Genomic DNA, 24,148 nt, shown 5'->3' with positions numbered 1-24,148 from the left:
AAATATCTTTCTTTTTTACATAGAGATGTTCAGGTGATATTTTCTAGTCAGCTTTTTACAGCTATGCTGCATCACTCTCAAGTGTTTCAACATTTGGGTATTATGGCCCTTTAATTTAAGATTCCGCGCTAATAACAAAATTGTGTTTACTAGTTTATCATTTTTACACTCCGCTGAATATTTAACTAGAAATAAGACATGTTGTGACACAACAACACAATCCAGTGCCAAAACTGTATTCAGCCAGTAATTAAGTTTACACCAAAATTGAGCAATTTTTGGAGAAGACCAAAAACAATGATAAATGTCTCCATGTTCTGCACTGCATCTTGTGCAAAGACAGGTCTTTTTATACTATTTAGTCAATTTCTCTGGCGTGATATAAACACAATTAATCATCTTTATATGGGATTCTCCCCAAGACGTTGAAACCCAAAATTTATTAATCACTTTTAAACTCTCTTGAATGTCCTGGATTTTGATATCTGGGAAATACTTTTGCTATTTGTGCTGTAACCATTCCAACTGAATCGAGTTAGAGTAAGAGTTCAAAATGTTAGAAAAATGGGACATGGAGTATATTCCATCTTGAAATAATTTAATCCTACTAGCAAACAACCCCAATGAGCAATCAGAGCTATATTTCTTTTTTAATTCTGTAAAAAAATGCCTAATTAGTTGTATGTTTAATAGTCATACATTTATATGTGAGCCTTAAGACTTCTAAAATATTAATCTGTTGCCCTGATGTTTTAGGAAGTTGGCCAACACTGGTCGATAACACTTTTAACTATATATTAAAGATACCAGTGTTATAGTAGCTAGGTTCAGAAGCTCTTTCATGGCTGGACATAGAGACCAGTTATACAGAGTCACTATTTGGTGACCTGTATATTACCCCCTGGCAATAAATAATAGGATACATTTAATAAGGTCACTAGAATGGATTAGCTATGAGTCAGGGGCGTATTTAGGTTTTGTGCTGCCCTAGGCACTCAAAATTCTGCTGCCCCCCACCCCACCCCACCCCAGGTTTAAGGCCTTTTTTTAGACATAATATTTTTGGGGCATGATGTAAAAACTTAAAAAAAATGTTTTTTTAAGTAGATGTTCATCATGGCTTGCATTCACTCTGGTCACACACACACACACACACACACACACACACACACACATATATATATATATATATATATATATATATATATATATATCAGGGGCGTATTTAGGTTTTGTGCTGCCCTAGGCACTCAAAATTCTGCTGCCCCCCACCCCACCCCACCCCAGGTTTAAGGCCTTTTTTTAGACATAATATTTTTGGGGCATGATGTAAAAACTTAAAAAAAATGTTTTTTTAAGTAGATGTTCATCATGGCTTGCATTCACTCTGGTCACACACACACACACACACACACACACACACATATATATATATATATATATATATATATATATATATATATATATATATAAAGACATTATTTTGCAAGTCAGATGGTTATAGTGTTTATATCAGAGAAAAATATCCTTCACTGTATGATAGTTTGTCAGTAGGTAGTTGTTTAACCTTAAACATCTTCTTTGGTGATTGACAGTTATTTAAGCAAAATATCTGCTTGGATAAATATGTAATTAATATACAAACTGGCTTTAAAAGTACTTTAAAAATACAACAGTAGTTATGATAGGTTTAGGAATTGTATCCTAGGGGATAAAGTCACATGATACAATCATAATAAAGTAAATACTTGAATTGTTTCTGAATGTATTAAATGCATACAACATATTTTCAGTTGTGTTTTAAGTCACATAGTTGTATAGATTCAGCAATAAATATTTATTCTTTGCATGTATGACATATAGACAAACAGTAAATGTACAAGTATTTAGTGACTAATCCATTTAAGTATTTTAATGCCTAATGAAGATGTATTGAAGGGAGAAAGGCATACGCTGTTTCACAGTGGTCACGGTGTAGTGCACACTGCACTGTGTAGTCTGTGTGAGTCTCAATCATGCGGTGGAGCCAGGAAGAATACCGCATTCCCTCCACTGTCACCACGACATTCGCATCCGCATACAATCCCATAGGATAGCAATAGCTGGGCCAGCCATTTAAGTCATTTGTAATTGGTTGATTTAGCCACCCGGACCTGAGTTCAGTAGAGAGGCCCTAGGGACTCAAAATTCTGCTGCCCCTTAAAAATCTGCCTCCCTAGGCACCGGCCTTGTTTGCCTATGCCTTAATACGCCCCTGATATATATATATATATAAAGACATTATTTTGCAAGTCAGATGGTTATAGTGTTTATATCAGAGAAAAATATCCTTCACTGTATGATAGTTTGTCAGTAGGTAGTTGTTTAACCTTAAACATCTTCTTTGGTGATTGACAGTTATTTAAGCAAAATATCTGCTTGGATAAATATGTAATTAATATACAAACTGGCTTTAAAAGTACTTTAAAAATACAACAGTAGTTATGATAGGTTTAGGAATTGTATCCTAGGGGATAAAGTCACATGATACAATCATAATAAAGTAAATACTTGAATTGTTTCTGAATGTATTAAATGCATACAACATATTTTCAGTTGTGTTTTAAGTCACATAGTTGTATAGATTCAGCAATAAATATTTATTCTTTGCATGTATGACATATAGACAAACAGTAAATGTACAAGTATTTAGTGACTAATCCATTTAAGTATTTTAATGCCTAATGAAGATGTATTGAAGGGAGAAAGGCATACGCTGTTTCACAGTGGTCACGGTGTAGTGCACACTGCACTGTGTAGTCTGTGTGAGTCTCAATCATGCGGTGGAGCCAGGAAGAATACCGCATTCCCTCCACTGTCACCACGACATTCGCATCCGCATACAATCCCATAGGATAGCAATAGCTGGGCCAGCCATTTAAGTCATTTGTAATTGGTTGATTTAGCCACCCGGACCTGAGTTCAGTAGAGAGGCCCTAGGGACTCAAAATTCTGCTGCCCCTTAAAAATCTGCCTCCCTAGGCACCGGCCTTGTTTGCCTATGCCTTAATACGCCCCTGCTATGAGTAATTTTCTGTAACATAGGATCCAGCCCCGAATGTCTTCTTAAAAAATGTTTCTTTGCAATTTGATTCATTGTAATGAACTAACATTCATTGGGGCTTGAGAATTAGTACATTTGTTAAAGGGACACTAAAACCAATTTTTTTCTTTCATGATTCAGGTAGAGAATACAATTTTAAATAACATTCCAATTTACTTCTATTATCTAATTTGCTTCATTCTTTAAATATCCCTTGTTGAAGAAATAGCAATGCACATGGGTGAGCCAATCACACGAGGCATCTATGTATAGCCACCAATCAGCAGCTTCTGAGCATATCTAAATATGCTTTTCAGCAAAGGATATCAAGAGAATGAAGCAAATTAGATAATAGAAGTAAATTAGAAAGTTGATTAAAATTCCATGTTCTTTCTATATCATGAAAGAAAAAATGTTGGTTTCAAGTCCCTTTAAACTATGCCAGACCCTTGTAGGTCACTGTAAAACTACGTCCAAAGCTCTGAATTAGGTTTGGTAAAATATTTATGTAAGATTTAACTAAAAATATATCCATTATCATTGTGGCTTTTTTTTATCAAGACATTCATCTTCTAGTGAAAATGGTTGTTGTTTTATGATATCTTTGCATATACATGTGGCTCTGTTTGCAAATGTGTATTGTTAATTATATAGTCATTTTATTTGTGTATTGTGTGATAAATATCTTGAACTATCAGAGATTAGTTGTAATTTCTCAATATTCATTGCTGACCTTAACTTCTCCAACTACCCCAAAATCCTTATTTTCGCCATCCTCTTCCTGCTCCTCCACAGGCCTCGAACGCTGCAGATGGAATGTTTGGCAGACATCCTGCAATCCCTGGAAGTCAGGAATGGATTCAAGTTCTCTGTCATATATCTACAATTAGGAGGAGAACCATACAATGAGGAGATTAGTAATGCCTCTGTTTTAATAATGATGTATATAAACATCAACAAGAAATTGCATGGTCTGTGTGTGTGTGCATATATAGAGTATATATCAAATTCTCGGGGGCAGTGTGTGTGTATATATATATATATATATATATATATATATATATATATATATATATATATATATATATATATATATATATATATGTATATGTATGTGTGCGTGCATTTATATATATATATATATATATATATATATATCTCAAATCCTTGGTATATTTATATATATATATATATATATATATATATATACAGTGAGGGAAACAATTATTTGATCACATTGATGAAGTTGTTATAGTAACAATTGTAAACACATATGGGTCAGGTGATATTGAGCATACAGGTGATTTGCCAAATAAATAAAATACATATAGCATACAATAAAAAAACACACAGTAATGTTTCCTATCACAATTATAGCAGAATATTTAGACATAAAACGATTAATAAAAAAATTAATACATAAAAAATAATGTGTATATAGTATATAGTATAACTTCCGTAAAACCTTCTATATATATACACACGATTTGATATCGTTATAACTAACCATCAATAATGACTTACAATTTGTTGCAGAGATCGTGTTTTTTTTTTTTTTTTTTTTAAAACTTCACTTAACTTGTTTGCTGGGAATAGTTTGGGAACCATACTGATTTTCTACTGGAGTATAACCAAGAAAACCATGTAAAATAGAAATAGGGAAATAAGTGTTATTTGTGAATTAGAAACAGCGTGTAACTGACAGGTACTTAGTAACATTATCACACACCTTCCCTTTAAGCAGCACTTCGGCACATTCTCATAATCTAACTATACGTCATAGGGCAATTGTGATAGGTCTCTGTGCCCACTCCTATACACCTTCTGATTGGCCCCTCTGTATACTTTCACCATTACACAATGTTTGATAGGCATAATGTAACTCTCTCATGGATAGGGCGATCGTTTACACTCCCCTTCACAATGCACGTATCAGCATAGTTCCAATTACTCTGAAAGGTTCATGACGTGTACCAACACAGCTGTTCTAGTTACACGCTGTTTCTTATTCACAAATAACACGTATTTCCCTATTTCTATTTTACACGGTTTTCTTGGTTATACTCCAGTAGAAAATCAGTATCGTTCCCAAACTATTCACAGCAAACAAGTTAAGTGAAGTTTTTAAAAAAGATCTACACACGATCTCTGCAACAAATTGTAAGTCAGTATTGATGGTTAGTTATAACGATATCAAATGGCAGCTACAGAAGCTGCTCTCTTTAATGAAATCAAATTTAGCTCGTAAAGTACCAAGTTGTTCAGACTTTTTTAATATATTGATAAGTTAGTAAGTGTGAATATATATATATAGAAGGTTTTACAGAAGTTATACTATATACACATTATTTTTTATATATTAATTTTTTTATTAATCGTTTTATGTCTAAATATTCTGCTATAATTGTGATAGGAAACATTACAAGAGGCCAATTTTAATGATATAAGATTACATGTACTATGTGTTTTTTATTGTATGCTATATGTATTTTATTTATTTGGCAAATCATCTGTATGCTCAATATCACCTGACCCATATGTGTTTACAATTGTTACTATAACAACTTCATCAATGTGATCACAGACATGTGCTGTATGTTAATTGATCATCCAATTACAGGGGTTTTTGTTTTTTTGATTTCTGTTAAATAGCAAGTGTATCATAATGTTTGTTATAGCCTGATGAAACAGCCCTGAGTAGGCTGAGAAACGCGTCGCTGTGTTATTAAAGATTTTTTTATACTTATACACTTGCTATTGTGTGGTATATCACTTCCTGTGACAATTACACTTTGGTTCCTGGTTCCTGCTGAGGACTGTCTTTGGCATTAGTCTACTTGGCGACGTTTTGGTTCCAGTTCGCTGATATTGCACCTATAGGTGCCTGTTATCTTGTAAGTACAAGCATATGGCTATATTCTACTTCTGTACAGGAGATATTAGGCCATGTTGGTTTGCCTTTTCTGCTCTTCTAGGCATATGAACATTGGTACTTCAGAAGAATTCTGACTGTTTCTGAGCTAAGGATAACAGTGTGCTGGACCACTGTGAAGTTTCAGCCCGCTCCATTAGCACCAGCTAATATGCTTGAGTGCTTTATGTTTGTGAGTATTCACATTCACCTGTGTTTTTCTTTATACCTGTGTTGGCGATATTAGGCCATGTTGGCGCCTCTGTTTTTCACTCTTTTCAGATTTTTATCACCAGGATAGCCATCCTTTGACAGAGGGCTGCCTTGACGTCCGGATTTTTTTATGGTCATCTTCGTCTCTTGGACTCTCTCTATTATTTTTATATTTTAATTATTATTATTTTTTATTATTTTTTATTTTCTATTTTATACTAATATTGTCGCTATCATTATGTAAGGTGCTTAGTATAGAATACTGTGTTGTCACCCATAATTGTAATTGTAATTCAACAAGTTCTAATTTAGATTTTTTATTTTTTACCAATTATTTGTTATTGAGGAAGCACCCCTTAAGGGCGTGGTGTGTTTTGTGTACACATCACTCTCTATATTCATTATTTAAAGGGACTCTGTTCAGTATGCTTTGCCCTTGTATTGTCTGAGACCTGTTTGTGAAAGCTCCTGTGTATTTCCTGGCTGTCTCACGTTTCCCCTGGTTCCTGATCCCTGGGTTGTTCCTGACTCTGCTGTTCTCCTTGTTCCTGATTCCGGCTCGTCTGACTACTCGTTTTGGATCCTTACTCAGCTCGTCTGACTACCAGCTCTGGTTTTGTTTCCTGGCTTGTTATTTGACTTATGGACTTTTTATTATTTTTTGCTATTAATAAATGTGTGATTATTTTTGCACTTCTCGTCTCAGTCTGATTCCTGGCACCCTGACATTACGCAAGGGCCATGAATCCTGATGGTGCTATTAATCCACCTTTAACTGCCATAATTTCCAGGATAGATTAACAGGATCTCCACTTGGATCAATTTGCACTAGCCTTGCAAACCCTGCTGACTCGCACTGCACATTTGGACCAAAGTGTCCCGCAAGTTATGGCTGCTCCTATTTCCGCTGCTGCACCTATTCCTACCAGGAGCATGTCTGGTTCTGCACCTCTAGCTCAGCGATATGGAGGCGATCCTAATCAGTGCAGAGGGTTTTTGAACCAGATGGGCATTTACTTTGAGATGTTACCTTTGGCGTTTCCCTCTGACAGAGCTAAGGTGGGATTTCTCATCTTGTTACTCTCTGACACAGCTCTTGCCTGGGCTAATCCCTTGTAGGAGACTAATAAACCTGTGATTTCAAATTACCCTGAATTTTTGGCCTCCTTTAGAAGGGTATTTGATGTTCCGGCTCACTCCTCCTCTGCTGCTAAACGACCCATGTCCATTCAGCAAGGTACAAGATCTGTTGCTCAGTATGCCATTGAGTTCCATACGCTTGCCGCAGAGGTAGGTTGGAACAATGAAGCCCTTGTTGCCGCCTTCTTTCATGGGCTCTCTGATGCGATTAAAGATGAAGTTGCTGCCAGAGATTTACCAGAAGATCTCGAGGCATTGGTGTCTTTTTTTATCCTAATTGACATCAGACTAAGTGAGAGGCCCTCTTTCAAGGAGCGCTTGCGGAAGCCTCCTGTTCCATTGTCTCCTACGTGTTTGTTCCCACCAATGCCTCCCTCTCCTCCTCCCATGCCTCTTGGTCCTGAGTAACCAGGTATTGCTGAGCCGATGCAGTTAGGATTCACGCGTCTCTCCGCTGTGGAGAGGGCCTTTAGGAGGAGGGAGGGGCTCTGCCTTTATTGTGGGCTACCTTTTGAAGTCTTGTCCTACACGGCCGGGAAACGCTCACACCTAAGGTCCTGTCGGGGGGCAGACCTTGGATGGTTTATCATTGTCCCCGGAACCGTTAGGAGAAACCTTTGGTCACGGTTGTCCTTTCCTGGGTGGACTCCTCCATAGTCACCCAGGCTCTTGTTGACTCCAGTGCTGCGGGCTATTTCATTGACAGTGCTTTTGTATCAAAGCACTCCATTCCTGTTTTGCCTCGGTCCGTTCCGCTTGCTATTGAGGCCATTGATGGCAGGTCCCTTCAGCCTGCACTCGTTACTCATGAAACTGCTCCGTTATCCATGGCTGTTGGGGCACTCCATTTTGAAACCCTCCAGTTCCAGGTGATAAACTCTCCGCATTTTCCGGTTATTCTGGGTTATCCCTGGCTCCAAAAGCACAATCCCAGTCTCAACTGGCGCAGGTCCGAGATTTTGTTGTGGTCTCCGCAATGTATTTCCGTTTGTCTTCGGAAACCAGTTAAAGTCTTGTGCACGTCTTCGGTATCTCAATTGCCAGAGGAGTACCGAGAGTTCCTAGACATTTTTGACAAGGTGCGTGCCGGTACGTTGCCTCCTCACCGGTCTTACGATTGTGCCATAGACCTGCAACCTGGAGCCATTCCTCCTCGGGGCCAGGTTTACCCTCTGTCTGTTGCGGAGAATTGTGCTATGGAGGAGTATGTTGCTGATGCTCTGTCGCGGGGATCATCCGCAAATCCTGCTTTCCTGTAGGGGCTGGCTTCTTCTTTGTGAAGAAAAAGGGTGGCGAGTTAGGACCATGCATCGATTATAAGGGTCTTAATCGTCTTACCATTAAGAATGCTTACCCTATTGCGCTCTTTACGGAACTCTTTTACCACCTCAAGGGAGCTACGGTCTTTACTAAACTTGATTTGAGAGGAGCGTACAATCTCGTTAGGATCAAGGAGGGCCACGAATGTAAAACAGCATTTAACACCAGGAGCGGTCATTATGAGTATCTTGTAATGCCCTTTGGCCTATGTAATGCTCCTGCTGTTTTCCAGGAATTTATTAATGATGTCCTACAAGATATGTTTCAACAGTGTGTTGTGGTGTACTTAGATGACATCCTCATACACTCACCCACACTTGATGCTCATCGTTCTGATATTACACGGGTACTTCAGAGACTACGTGAGAATGGCCTGTTTTGTAAAATCAAGAAATGTGAGTTCCATCAGACTCAAGTAACCTTTCTAGGTTATGTTATCTCCGTTGCAGGGTTCTCCATGGATCCTGACAAGTTATCTGGAGTTTTGCAGTGGCCTCGCCCAGTTGGTCTTCGGTCTATTCAACGTTTTTTGGGGTTTGACAATTACTATAGAAAGTTTATTAAAAACTTTTCTTCCTTGGTCAAACCTATCACAGACATGACCCGTAAAGAGAATGATCCACTCCATTGGTCACCTACTGCCATTAAGGCCTTTGATAGTCTTAAGACTGCCTTTGCTGCCGCTCCAGTTCTGGCTCATCCTAACCCTGTCCTGCTTTTCGTTCTTGAGGTCAATGCATCTGAGACTGGAGTAGGTGCCTTCTTGTCTCAACATCCTACGCCTGATGGTTCCTTGTATCCGTGTGGTTTCTTCTCTAAGAAATTGTCTCCAGCGGAGTACTATTATGAAATTAGCGACAGGGAATTACTGGCCATAATTTTGGCAGTCAAGGAATGGAGGCATTTTCTCGAGGGTACTAGCGTGCTAGTGCTCATTCTTACTGACCACAAGAATTTAACTTATCTATCTGAAGCAAAACGTTTGTCACCCCGACAGGCCAGATGGGCGCTATTTTTGTCTTGGTTTAATTATGTGGTCTCCTACCTGCCTGGTAGTAAGAATGTTAGGGCTGATGCCCGCTCTCGACAATTTTTGCCTCTGTCCAAGGAGGATTCTGTACCTACTCCAGTTATACCTCCTGACCATATTTTGGCTACCATACGTACTAATTTGACTTCTCCCTTGGGGGAGGAGATCCTGCCTTGTTTGCCATGTGCTGCTGGCAGCCATTTTACTCACCTCTCTTGCTGACTTTGGTGCATACTGTGTGATGCTGCTTATTTCCCGCACTTCCTTTTATGGCCAGACTGGTGTACATCATCCGTGTGAGACAGGATGCAGTCTCAGTATTGTGATGTCATCACTTATTATTTAAAGGGCCTCTGTTCAGTATGCTTTGCCCTTGTAGTGTCTCAGACCTGTTTGTGAGAGCTCCTGTGTATTTCCTGGCTGTCTGACGTCCCTCCTGGTTCCTGATCCCTGGCTTGTCCCTGACTCTGCTGTTCTCCTTGTTCCTGATTCTGGCTCGTCTGACTACTCGCTTTGGCTCCTGACTCAGCTTGTCTGACTATTTGCTTTGGCTCCATACTCGGCTCGTCTGACTGCCAGCTCTGGTTTTGTTTCCTGGCTTGTTATTTGACTTATGGACTTTTTATTATTTTTTGCTATTAATTAGGTGTGATTATTTTTGCACTTCTCGTCTCAGTCTGATTCCTGGCACCCTGACAGTGCTTCTGTCTGTCCCCTTAGCAGAGAAACACCCCCAAAGCATAATGTTTCCACCTCCATGTTTGACAGTGGGGATGGTGTTCTTGGGGTCATAGGCAGCATTCCTCCTCCTCCAAACACGACGCATTTAGTCTCATCTGACCACAAAACAACATCATCAAAAGAGCTCAATTTTGGTCTCATCTGACCACAACACTTTCACCCAGTTCTCCTCTGAATCATTCAGATGTTCATTGGCAAACTTCAGACGGGCCTGTACAGGTGCTTTCTTGAGCAGGGGGACCTTGCGGGTGCTTTAGGATTTCAGTCCTTCACTGCGTAGTGTGTTACCAATTGTTTTCTTGGGGACTATGGTCCCAGCTGCCTTGTGATCATTGACAAGATCATCCTGTGTAGTTCTGGGCTGATTCCTCACCATTCTCATGATCATTTAAAATCCACGAGGTGAGATCTTGCATGGAGCCCCAGACCAAGGGAGATTGACAGTTATTTTGTGTTTCTTCCATTTGCAAATAATCGCACAAACTGTTGTCACCTTCTCACTAAGCTGCTTGGCGATGGTCTTGTAGCCAATTTCAGCCTTGTGTAGGTCTACAATCTTGTCCCTGACATCCTTGGATAACTCTTTGGTCTTGGTCATGGTGGAGAGTTTGGAATCTGATTGATTTATTGCTTCTGTGAACAGGTGTCTTTTATACAGGTAACAAGCTGAGATTAGGAGCACTCCCTTTAAGAGAGTGCTCCTAATCTCAGCTCGTTACCTGTATAAAAGACATCTGTGAGCCAGAAATCTTGCTGATTGATAGGGGATCAAATACTTATTTCACTCATTAAAATGCAAATAAATTTATAACTTTTTTGAAATGCGTTTTTCTGGATTTTGTTGTTATTCTGTCTCTCACTATTCAAATAAACCTACCATTAAAATTATAGACTGATCATTTCTTTGTCAGTGGGCAAACGTACAAAATTAGCAGGGGATCAAATAATTTTTCCCCTCACTGTATATATATATATGTGTGTATGTGTGTGAGTGTGCATATATGTAGGGGTCGATTTAACAAGCAGCAGATGCTGCTTCCGACCCCGATCGTTTCTGGTCTGCCAGAAATGGAAGTTAAGAAGCAGCGGCTTTTAGGTGGCATACTGAAAACATCCCGATCCGATACAATTAGGGGTTGATTGACACCCCCTGCTAGCGGCCTATTGGCAGCCGGTGAGCAGGGGGCGGAATTGAAAAAGCATTTTACTAGAAATGCTTTTGCAATGATAAATGTTGATATCGTATGCTGTCAGCATTTAGTAAGGTTGAGCTGACATGATTCGCTACATAAATCTACCCCATAGAGTCTATCTTTCTATCTATATGCTGAGCATCTAATTGAACTGTACTCAGAAAAAACGGTTGAATGTTAGATTTCTTATTTAAACCTAGTGATATAAGAAATAGGAAGAAGGAATGGATACCCAAGAAAGGGGAATGAAATGATAGAATTTAGACGAGTAGTACAGAAATAAGGAAGACTATCACTACACAAAAACAATTATTACATTTTTCATCAAATGTAATTAAAATCCTACCTTTAGGGTATCATGACCTTTCTGCAGGTAATCCCCAATGCGGGTGGTCTCGCCAACTGAGGCAAAGAATTTGCACCACCAGTCATACTCTACAGCCTGGAGGGAAAAGGAACAAAGATCTGTGAAGTACATATCTATATTTCCTCTGTAGAACATACACTAAACACACTCAGCCCCTACAGTAGATCTTATTTTCTCTTCCTTTTCTGGTTTTCCTGTATAACCTGCATGTGCTTTTTTTTATAAAAGACGGTGATACAATATATTGCATTACAGGCTTTGACAGCCCAACATTTTGGATTTTTGGACTTTACGTTATGAGAATAATCTAATTCAATCGTTTTCATGAAAACGTTTAAACTTTTGTAGACTACAGCACAGCAAATAATTTAATGTTGTCTCTAAATTAATTGTTTATTTATAGATTACTTATAGAATTTGGTAATTTATATAACATGTTATATCACTGAATATAACTGGTTACAGTTGTATCCATTATTTATGTATAATTTGAAAGTTGCCAATGAGAAAAGATCCTTACATACTTGTGTTAAAGGGATATTAAACAGTAAATACATGGTAGAAATAATGATGTACTCAAATCAAAGATTAGCCTTAGAATATAAATGTAGCCGTCAAGTTTTTATAAAGTACTCTAATAGGGACTGTCATGTTTGAACTATTTTTGTCTATTTATGTCTTCTGCTGAAAACAATTAGGGACCAATATAAATCAGGTAATAAAACAGAGTTTGTGCAAACAAGGTTGTGTGCAAACCCTGTTAGATAACTTTATGTTCCACAAAACCTTGATTGGACATTCTGTTTTATTGCCTGTTTCATATCTATTCCTAACTATCGCTAACTGTTCTCAGCAGGAGAGTGAGATAATGGGAAACAGGGTTCAAACAAACGGCAACAATTACTTACTATAGAAACTCAGTGGAATTTAGAAAACCAACAATATTCAGAGTGAAATTACAGGAAAGAGGGGCAAAATAAACAATTAAAGTATAATACGAGTAGTGAGGAAAAAGGAGCACCAGCAGGCAGGATGCAGTTAAAAAACCTTTATTGGAGAGTTCAAAAATTCTTCCTTTAAAAGCAGTAAATACAAGCAATTGGCATAGTGGGTGGTGAGGATAACACTCAAAGAACTGTCCGCTGACGCATTTCATCCTAAATGGCCGTAATCGTAGCTAAAGGAAGAATTTTCGAACTCTACAATAAAGGTTTTTTAACTGCATCCTGCCTGCTGGTGCTCCTTTTTCCTCACTACCCGTATGAATTCCTAGAAACAGAAGATTGCACAGCAGCTATTGGGATAGCATCCTTGCACAAGTCATTTCCACTCTCCAACCCCATACGCATCCACATCAGCTGAGACGTAGTGAACAACCATAAGCTAGAGATCCCATATGACGTCACCATCGCGGAGTGGACCTAAGAGGGGAACGCAGCAGGCCAGAGGTCTAATCTTTCTGTATAGCACAGACCCGTGAGTAAAAAGAAACCATTTTTTTGTTCCCTGTGGACAGGCCACTAACCTATCAGCGAAAGGGCGCACCCGGTGACTGGAGCTATGGAGGCAAGGTGAGTGGATGGGAAAGCCCCCATTCTACTCAGAATATAGAGTCTGGGCATATATGGAGGTTTTGCACTTACCTATCGACTTTGATTTGACTTAACTTGTACAAACAGGAGCACACATTACACTGTTTGAATTGAATTAAAGTATAACGCAAAGTGTTTTTAACTACACATAATTGAACATTTATATTACAATCTCATACTGTTAATTAGATGCTTTTTTACTTCACAAACTACTTCACTTGTAAATCTAGCATTAACACAACACACAGGGCCAGATTAAAAGTGGCGCTCTATTTATCGCTTTCGCTCAGGCACAAACATTACTGGAAGTAAAGTTTTTAACTCGTGCTGGTTATCACGCATTTTACAAGTTGAAAGTAAATTGCTTGCGTGCAGAAGAAACCAGACGTGCTCTAACTTCAGGACTTCAGATATCGCTATCAGGCTAACTTCTTCTCCCCCCATAGACTTTAAAGGAGTGTGATTTAAATAAAAAAAAAACACTTGTAGCTCGCTCACTCACTAACCAGACACTGCGTTACACTTACAGTGCTAAAGCAGAAGGTAGTTATGAATTTTACATTTCAATGTTCTTCACATAAAAGAAAACATTCTTTTTCTTTTTAAATAAATATTTATGATATTTAAAAAAAAATGTATCTATATTTATATATATATATATATATATATATATAAATATGTATTTAATAATACTAAGAATATATTCTACTATGTGAAGAACATTGGAATGTGAACTATTTACAATAAAAACACATTAAAACACATAATAAAATATTATTATTTTTAAGGTATTTGAGTGGAAAGGGCTCCAAAGGGCTATAAATATATATTTCCATTACAACCCTTCACATATACCATATAACTTTTAACCCTTATATTGACTTTTTTATTAATATTTATATAAAAAATTTATATCAGATAATGTATATATAAGTGTAACACTATTCTATGTATTCATGTGGTGTTTGGTGCACTTTTTTTTTTAACTCTTACTCATTACGCTAGGTCTCCACTCACACAAATCAGACGCGTGCTAAATTTGTTTGTGCTCTAGCGAACAGTTTACTTTCAACTTGTAATATGCACGCAAGTTAGAGCAGTGGCGATATTGGCTATCGCGACTCTTGCTAACAATAGTGCGCCACCTGTAATCTAGCCCATAGTGCACATTACACCCATATAACAATCTGTTACCTGTAGTTTTACTGTTGGTTCTAGTTCTGTCATCTCCTATAAAATTTGACAAGGGAAAGCAAGAGGTCAGCTGACACCAAGACAATCAATTATTTACTATTAATATAATTTAATTTTACCATTTAAAGGTACTTACCAGAACTGTGTCCTTGATGGATACCACTGAGGATAAAAAGTAGAAGAAATCATTCATTTTCTGATTATAATTTTTTTAAGGAGAAATAGCATGCATTTTCCATATTTTGGTGTAAAAATGCAATTCAACAGCCTATCTGATTGAATGATAAGACAAAAAATAGAAAGAAAATGAAGCATAAGGTTATGGGATTCAAAGACTGCAAAGAAAACAAAAAACAATTCTTGCTTTGTTTACTGGTCACTGGAAGTAGGTTTCATAAAAAACAATGCAACATTTTAGTGTAGTATAAAATAAACAGTTAAGGCCTAGATTACAAGTAGAGGGCACCTTGCGCTAGCAATATCGCTGGACCTTGCTAGGATCAGTGTGCAAATTGATAGTAGAAACCCATGGTAAAGAAGAATTAGCTTCATAAGAGCTGTCTACAACAGTGCAACTCTCGGCAGGGTCCTCTACCCATTTGATCCCGATAAATGTTACCTTGTACACCGTGTATGTTTATAGCGCTGCAGAATCTGTTGGTGCTCTATAAAATACCTGATAATAATAATAACCAGAGAATGTTTCACACTGCCAACATTCCTTTAGCGTGCCCTATCATTTCACAGTCGCTCTCAACATCGCTCATATTACACGCTGACATTTTATGTGTTGTGCTAAAGAAACTTAGTGCTAAAATATGAGTTTATTATTGAAATAAATGTTAAAAAAGGGTTAAAAAGAGGTATGGTAAATGTCAAGGTGCTTGACTTGGAAGGGCTCAGAAGTGTATAAATAATAAATGTGTATATATTTGTATGCGTGTATGTATGTATGTGTATGCATGTGTTTTTTGTGTGCACACATATATACATATACATATATACTGTATATATATATATATATATATATATATATATATATATATATATATACATTTTTGAGCCCTTCTAAATCTAGCACCTTAACATGCAAATTATCCATTTTAAACAAATTTAGTGCCAGATTACAAGTCGATAAGGGGTTTATAACGGGGGGTTGAGTTTGTCGGGTTTTTCGCTCGTATTACGAGTTGAAACTAAAAGAATTAGACTAGAATGATTACCGTGAATTTAGAGCACTGTTTAACTGTTTCGCGAAACAAAAACGTTGCACCAAACACATCAAAAATACATTCTAAAGTATCGTTACACTCATAATAACACTATCTAATAAAAATATACTGTATATATAAGTGCATTGAAGCCCTTTGCAGTTAAGTAGATGAAAACATGATAAATCATATTTATACAATATTCATATTTAATAAGGGTTTAAACTATGTATTTACTGTAAATATTTTACATTCCAATGTTCTACACATAGGGAAATATGTTCTATGTATTTCTAAATAGATATCCCTATATATATCTGTATATATCTATACCTATCTATCTATCTATCTATACCTATCTATCTATCTATCTATCTATCTATCTATCTATCTATCTATCTATCTATCTATCTATCTATCTATCTATCTATATATATACATATATATATATATATATATACATATATATATATATATATATATATATATATATATATATATATATATATATATATATATATATATATATATATATATATATATATATATATTGAAGATTGGAGTAGCCGTGTTAGTCCAGTAGATAAGATGCTCAAAATTCAAAGTATTGCAGTATGCAGTGATAGCTTTTTTATTGGACTAACATAATATTTTAAAGACAAGCTTTCAAGAGTTTTCCTCTCTTCTTCAGGTCTGAAGCAATACTGATCAATCTGATATAGATACACATCACATACAACAAATGGAAGGGAGGGAGGAGGGTGAGAGGGGTGTCATAAAAAGCAGAGAATGTGTCTGAAGGAGAAAATAGCTGAAAATAGCCAGAAAGAATAAATAAACAGAGGAGAGTAAATAGGCAGGATGAGAGGAAAAATAAAAGGAAAAAGAAACCAATATAGGACAATAAGATGAGAGATTATAGAAAGTTATGGTAGTGTGTGAGAAAGCCAGAGTCGAAATTAAGTCCTTCATTTCTGGTATTGAAATGTGTGATCATTTTCATCTCAAACGTCTTTCATTCATGAGAGTCTTTTAAATTCCCTTTAAGAATTTTAATCCTGAGGTTAAGGATGTAGTGACCAGTCTGGGTGAAGTGATGACCAACAGGGGTACAATATTCATTTTCCTTGTGGTTTTTGATCGAGTGTCTGTGTAGATTCATTCTGAGATGCAGCTTTAGGCCAGTTTCTCCAATGTAGCATCCTCTGTCACACGCTGTACACTGTATCATGTACACCACATTAGCAGGTGTTAATTACAAAAAATAAAAAAGAAATTATCAAAGATTTAAACTAATTACACCTAATCTAAGGGCCCTATGAAAATAAAAAAGCCCCCCCAAAATAAAAAAACCCTAACCTACAAGAAACTACAAATAGCCCTTAAAAGGGCCTTTTGCGGGGCATTGTCACAAAGAAATCAGCTCTTTTACCTGTAAAAAAAATACAAATACCCCCCCAACAGTAAAATCCACCACCCATACAACCAACCCCCCAAATAAAAAAAATAACTAAAACAACCTAAGCTCCCCATTGCCCTGAAAAGGGCATTTGGATGGGCATTGCCATTAAAAGGGAATTTAGCTCTATTGCAGCCCAAACCCTAATCTAAAAATAAAACCCACCCAATACACCCTTAAAAAATCCTAACACTAACCCCTGAGGATCGACTTACAGTTTTGAAGATCCGACATCCATCCTAGTATATGGTTTAATTTAGTTTATGGCGATGTGGGGGGCTGGCGGTTTAGGGGTTAATAACTTTATTTAGTTGCGGTGGGCTCCGGGAGCGGCAGGAAAGGGGTTAATAACTTTATGTAGGTGGCGGCGGTGTAGGGGGCAGCAGATTAGGTGTTAATAACATAATGTAGGTGGCGGTGGTGTAGGGGGCGGCAGATTAGGGGTTAATAACTTTATTAGAGTGGCGGCGGGCTCCGGGAGCGGCGGTTTAGGGGTTAATAAGTTTATTTAGTTGCGGCGGGGGCCGGGAGCGGCGGTATAGGGGTTAAACAGTTTAGTATAGTGTGGGTGTTTAGTGACAGGGTACAAATAATTCTGGGAAAAAGCCGAAGAGCAGCAAGATCGATGACTGTTAGTTAACAACAGTCTGCTGCTCATCGCCCCGTACTTGGTGCGCGGCTTTTTGACAGCATTTTTGTCCGCGGCCACAATGTTAGGCGATGTGAGGCAAGCATATTGGTGCCGGCGAATGCAGCATAGTTGACGGCTTGATACATAGGCCTCTTTATGTACAGCCAGAGCCGCTCTCAAACATTTACTTTCTAAATCATATACAGTACCTTATTACAGAGAGATATGAAAAAACATAATTTATGCTTACCTGATAAATTTATTTCTCTTGTAGTGTGTTCAGTCCACGGGTCATCCATTACTTATGGGATATATTCTCCTTCCCAACAGGAAGTTGCAAGAGGATCACCCAAGCAGAGCTGCTATATAGCTCCTCCCCTCACACGTCATATCCAGTCATTCGACCGAAACAAGACGAGAAAGGAGAAACTATAGGGTGCAGTGGTGACTGGAGTTATAATTTAAAATTTAGAACCTGCCTCAAATAGACAGGGCGGGCCGTGGACTGAACACACTACAAGAGAAATAAATTTATCAGGTAAGCATAAATTATGTTTTCTCTTGTTAAGTGTGTTCAGTCCACGGGTCATCCATTACTTATGGGATACCAATACCAAAGCTAAAGTACACGGATGATGGGAGGGACAAGGCAGGAACATTAAATAGAAGGAACCACTGTCTGTAGAACCTTTCTCCCAAAAACAGCCTCAGAAGAAGCAAAAGTGTCAAATTTGTAAAATTTGGAAAAAGTATGAAGTGAAGACCAAGTTGCAGCCTTGCAAATCTGTTCAACAGAGGCCTCATTCTTAAAGGCCCAGGTGGAAGCCACAGCTCTAGTGGAATGAGCTGTTATTCTTTCAGGAGGCTGCTGTCCAGCAGTCTCATAGGCTAAGCGTATTATGCTACGAAGCCAAAAAGAGAGAGAGGTAGCCGAAGCCTTTTGACCTCTCCTCTGTCCAGAGTAAACGACAAACAGAGAAGAAGTTTGTCGAAAATCTTTAGTTGCCTGTAAGTAGAACTTCAGGGCATGGACCACGTCTAGATTATGCAAAAGTCGTTCCTTCTTTGAAGAAGGATTAGGACATAAAGATGGAACAACAATCTCTTGATTGATATTCCTGTTAGAAACAACCTAAGGTAAAAACCCAGGTTTAGTACGTAGGACTACCTTGTCTGAATGAAAGATCAGATAAGGAGAATCACAATGTAAGGCAGATAACTCAGAGACTCTTCGAGCCGAGGAAATAGCCATCAAAAACAGAACTTTCCAAGATAAAAGCTTAATATCAATGGAATGAAGGGGTTCAAACGGAACACCCTGAAGAACTTTAAGAACCAAGTTTAAGCTCCACGGAGGAGCAACAGCTTTAAACACAGGCTTAATCCTAGCCAAAGCCTGACAAAAAGCCTGGACGTCTGGATTCTCTGCCAGACGCTTGTGTAAAAGAATAGACAGAGCAGAAATCTGTCCCTTTAGTGAACTAGCGGATAAGCCCTTTTCTAAACCCTCTTGTAGAAAAGACAATATCCTAGGAATCCTAACCTTACTACATGAGTAACTCTTGGATTCACACCAATATAAATATTTACGCCATATCTTGTGGTAAATTCTTCTGGTAACAGGTTTCCGAGCCTGTATTAATTTATCAATAACCGAATCCGAAAACCCACGCTTTGATAGAATCAAGCGTTCAATTTCCAAGCAGTCAGCCTCAGAGAAATTAGGTTTGGATGGTTGAAAGGACCCTGAATTAGAAGGTCCTGCCTCAGGGGTAGAGACCATGGTGGACAGGACGACATGTCCACTAGGTCTGCATACCAGGTCCTGCGTGGCCACGCAGGCGCTATCAGAATCACTGATGCTCTCTCCCGTTTGATCCTGGCAATCAGTCGAGGTAGCAACGGAAAAGGTGGAAACACATAAGCTATGTTGAAAACCCAAGGGGCTGCTAGTGCATCTACCAGCACCGCTCCCGGGTCCCTGGTCCTGGATCCGTAACAAGGAAGCTTGGCGTTCTGGCGAGATGCCATGAGATCCAGATCCGGTTTGCCCCAACGATGAATCAGTTGAGCAAATACCTCCGGGTGAAGTTCCCACTCCCCCGGATGAAAAGTCTGGCGACTTAGAAAATCCGCCTCCCAGTTCTCCACGCCTGGGATGTAGATCGCTGACAGGTGGCAAGAGTGAGACTCTGCCCAGTCAATTATCTTCGAGACTTCCAACATCGCTAGGGAACTCCTGGTTCCCCCTTGATGATTGATGTAAGCCACAGTCGTGATGTTGTCCGACTGAAATCTGATGAACCTCAGTGTTGCTAACTGAGGCCAAGCTAGAAGAGCATTGAATATTGCTCTTAATTCTAGAATGTTTATCGGGAGGAGTTTCTCCTCCTGAGTCCACGATCCCTGAGCCTTCAGGGAGTTCCAGACTGCTCCCCAGCCTAGTAAGCTGGCATCTGTTGTTACAATCGTCCAATCTGGTCTGCGAAAAGTCATTCCTTTGGACAGATGAACCCGTGACAACCACCAGAGAAGAGAATCTCTGGTCTCCTGGTCCAGATTTAGCAAAGGGGACAGATCTGAGTAATCCCCGTTCCATTGACTTAGCATGCATAGTTGCAGCGGTCTGAGATGTAGGCACGCAAATGGCACTATGTCCATTGCCGCAACCATTAAGCCGATTACTTCCATGCACTGAGCTACTGATGGGCTTGGAATGGAGTGAAGGACACGGCAAGCATTGAGAATCTTTGATAACCTGGACTCCGTCAGGTAAATCTTCATCTCTACAGAATCTATAAGAGTCCCTAGAAAAGGAACCCTTGTGAGTGGTAACAGAGAACTCTTTTCCACGTTCACTTTCCACCCATGCGACCTCAGAAATGCTAGAACTATCTCTGTATGAGACTTTGCATTTTGAAAACTTGACGCTTGTATCAGAATGTCGTCTAGGTACAGAGCCACCGCTATGCCTCGTGGTCTTAGTACCGCCAGAAGTGAGCCCAGAACCTTTGTAAAAATTCTCGTGGCCGTGGCTAACCCGAAGGGAAGCGGTATGTGAAGGTAGGCATCCTTTAAATCCACTGTGGTCATATATTGACCCTCTTGGATCATGGGTAGGATGGTCCGGTAGGAATTTGTTTAAGATTTTTAAGTCTAAGATTGGTCTGAAGGTTCCCTCTTTCTTGGGAACCACAAACAGATTTGAATAAAACCCTTGCCCCTGTTCCGTCCGCGGAACTGGGTGGATCACTCCCATCACTAAGAGGTCTTGTACACATTGTAGAAATGCCTCTTTCTTTACTAGGTTTGTTGATAACCTTGACAGATGAAACCTCCCTTGTGGAGAAGTTTTGAAATCCAGAAGGTATCCCTGAGATATAATCTCCAACGTCCAGGGATCCTGTACATCTCTTGCCCAAGCCTGGGCGAAGAGAGAAAGTGTGCCCCCCACTAGATCCGTCTCCGGAAAGGGGGCCCTGTCTTCATGCTGTCTTAGGGGCGGAAGTAGGCTTTCTGGCCTGCTTGCCCTTGTTCCATGACTGGTTGCCTTTCCAACCCTGTCTGTAACGAGCAGTAGTTCCTTCCTGTTTTGGAGCGGAGGAAGTTGATGCTGCTCCTGCCTTGAAATTACGAAAGGCACGAAAATTAGACTGTTTGGCCTTTGATTTGGCCCTGTCCTGAGGAAGGGTGTGGCCCTTACCTCCAGTAATGTCAGCAATAATTTCCTTCAAGCCGGGCCCGAATAAGGTCTGCCCTTTGAAAGGAATGTTTAGTAGTTTAGACTTAGAAGTTACATCTGCTGACCAGGATTTAAGCCATAGCGCTCTGCGCGCCTGTATGGCGAATCCGGAATTCTTAGCCGTAAGTTTGGTTAAATGCACTACGGCATCCGAAACAAACGCATTAGCCAGCTTAAGGGTTCTAATCTTGCTCAAAGACTCATCCAATGGTGCTGTGCGAATCGCCTCTTCCAGAGACTCAAACCAGAATGCCGCTGCAGCAGTGACAGGCGCAATGCATGCAAGAGGCTGTAATATAAAACCTTGTTGAACAAACATTTTCTTAAGATAACCCTCTAATCCCTTTATCCATTGGATCTGAGAAAGCACAGCTATCCTCCACCGGGATAGTGGTACGCTTGGCTAAAGTAGAAACTGCTCCCTCCACCTTAGGGACCGTCTGCCATAAGTCTCGTGTGGTGGCGTCTATAGGGAACATTTTTCTAAATATCGGAGGAGGGGAAAAAGGCACACCGGGTCTATCCCACTCCTTGCTAATAATCTCTGTAAGCCTCTTTGGTATAGGAAAAACGTCAGTACACACCAGTACCGCGTAGTATTTATCCAGCCTACATAATTTCTCTGGGATTGCCACCGTGTCACAATCATTCAGAGCCGCTAACACCTCACCTAGCAACACGCGGAGGTTCTCAAGCTTAAATTTAAAATTTGAAATTTCTGAATCCGGTCTCCCCGAATCAGAACCGTCACCCACAGAATGAAGCTCTCCGTCCTCATGTTCTGCAAATTGTGACGCAGTATCAGACATGGCTCTCGTGTCATCGGCGCGCTCTGTCCTTAACCCAGAGCTGTCGCGCTTGCCTCTTAACTCGGGCATATTGTATAATACTTCTTTCATAACATTAGCCATATCATGTAAAGTGATTTGTAAGGGCCTTGATGTACTTGGCGCCTCAATCTCACGCACCTCCCGAGCGGGAGACGAAGGTACTGACACGTGAGGAGAGTTAGACGGCATAACTGCCCCCTCATTGTCTGGTGATAATTTCTTTATCGGTACAGATTGACTTTTATTCAAAGTAATATCAATACAATTTGTACACATATTTCTATTGGGCTCCACATCGGCTTTTAAACATAATGAACAAGCAGATTCCTCTGTATCAGACATGTTTAAACAGACTAGCAATGAAGCTAGCAAGCTTGGAAATTACTTTCAATAAGTTCACAAGCAATATAAAAAACGCTGCAGCGCTTTTAAAAAACACAGTTGAATAACAAAGAACTAATTCAGTTATAGTCAACAATTCTTTAAATGTATTAATTAGCAGAGGATTGCACCCATTAGCAAAAGGATGATTAACCCCTCAGTACCCAAAAAAACGGATATCAAATTAATATTAAACGTTTTTATCACAGTCTAACACACTGTCACAGGTCTGCTGTGACTGATTACCTCCCTCAAAAACGAATTTTGAAGACCCCTGAGCTCTCTAGAGACGTCCTGGATCAAGGAGGAAGAAGCAGGAAGACGGTGCTAGAATTTTAACTGCGCAACAAGGCGCTAAAAAAGGCCCCTCCCGCTCATTTACAACAGTGGGAGGCCTGATATAACGGTTTCTATGCAGAAATATACGTTAGCCATGTGGAAAAAAAGAAAAAAAGAAAAAATTCATGCCCAAAAGGATTTATCACCAAAGTACCTCACAAATCGAATAACATGCCAGTAAACGTTTTTTTAAAAGCAAACTTCATTTAATGTCATGCAAAGTTATCACTAAGCCTGCTACCAGTCGCTTCCACTGCAGATAAGGCTTAAGCATTATTTCAGTATTAACAGTATTTTCTCAGTCAAATTCTAGTCCCTAGAAAATAACTCTACTGTGCATACATTCATAGGCCTGATACCAGTCACTACTACTGCATTTAAGGCTGTACTTACATCATATGGGTAACAGCAGTGTTTTCTTAGTCAATTCCATTCCCAGAAAATATTGTACTGCACATACCTCATTTGCGGGGGACCCCACATGCTATTCCCATGTTCTGAAGTTACCCCACTCCTCAGAATGTCGAGAACAGCCAGTGGATCTTAGTTACGCCTGCTAAGATCATAGAAAAACGCAGGCAGTTTCTTCTTCCAAATACTGCCTGAGATAGAAAAACAGCACACTCCGGTGCCATTTAAAATAACAAACTTTTGATTGAAGAATAATTAAGTAAAAACTCCAACTCCTCCCGCGACCTCCTTCTTTGTTGAGGGTTGCAAGAGAATGACTGGGTATGACGTGTGAGGGGAGGAGCTATATAGCAGCTCTGCT

At 39.2% G+C, this 24,148-nt stretch overlaps 1 long non-coding RNA gene across 1 annotated transcript in view; it reads left to right on the top strand.

Moving 5' to 3' along the window:
- Nucleotides 1-4,046, top strand: part of LOC128663389 (uncharacterized) — a 36,623-nt gene extending 32,577 nt beyond the window's left edge. Inside the window, exon 2 of the long non-coding RNA XR_008402860.1 lies at nt 3,878-4,046. This is a non-coding gene — a long non-coding RNA (uncharacterized LOC128663389). The remainder of the gene's footprint in view (nt 1-3,877) is intronic.
- The last annotated feature ends 20,102 nt before the right edge of the window (nt 4,047-24,148 follow it).

The sequence above is a fragment of the Bombina bombina genome, chromosome 6 (assembly GCF_027579735.1).
Source record: "Bombina bombina isolate aBomBom1 chromosome 6, aBomBom1.pri, whole genome shotgun sequence".
Taxonomy (NCBI): Eukaryota; Metazoa; Chordata; class Amphibia; order Anura; family Bombinatoridae; genus Bombina; species Bombina bombina.
Note: the sequence above shows the minus strand (reverse complement) of the source record. Positions and strands in the feature narration are given on the sequence as shown.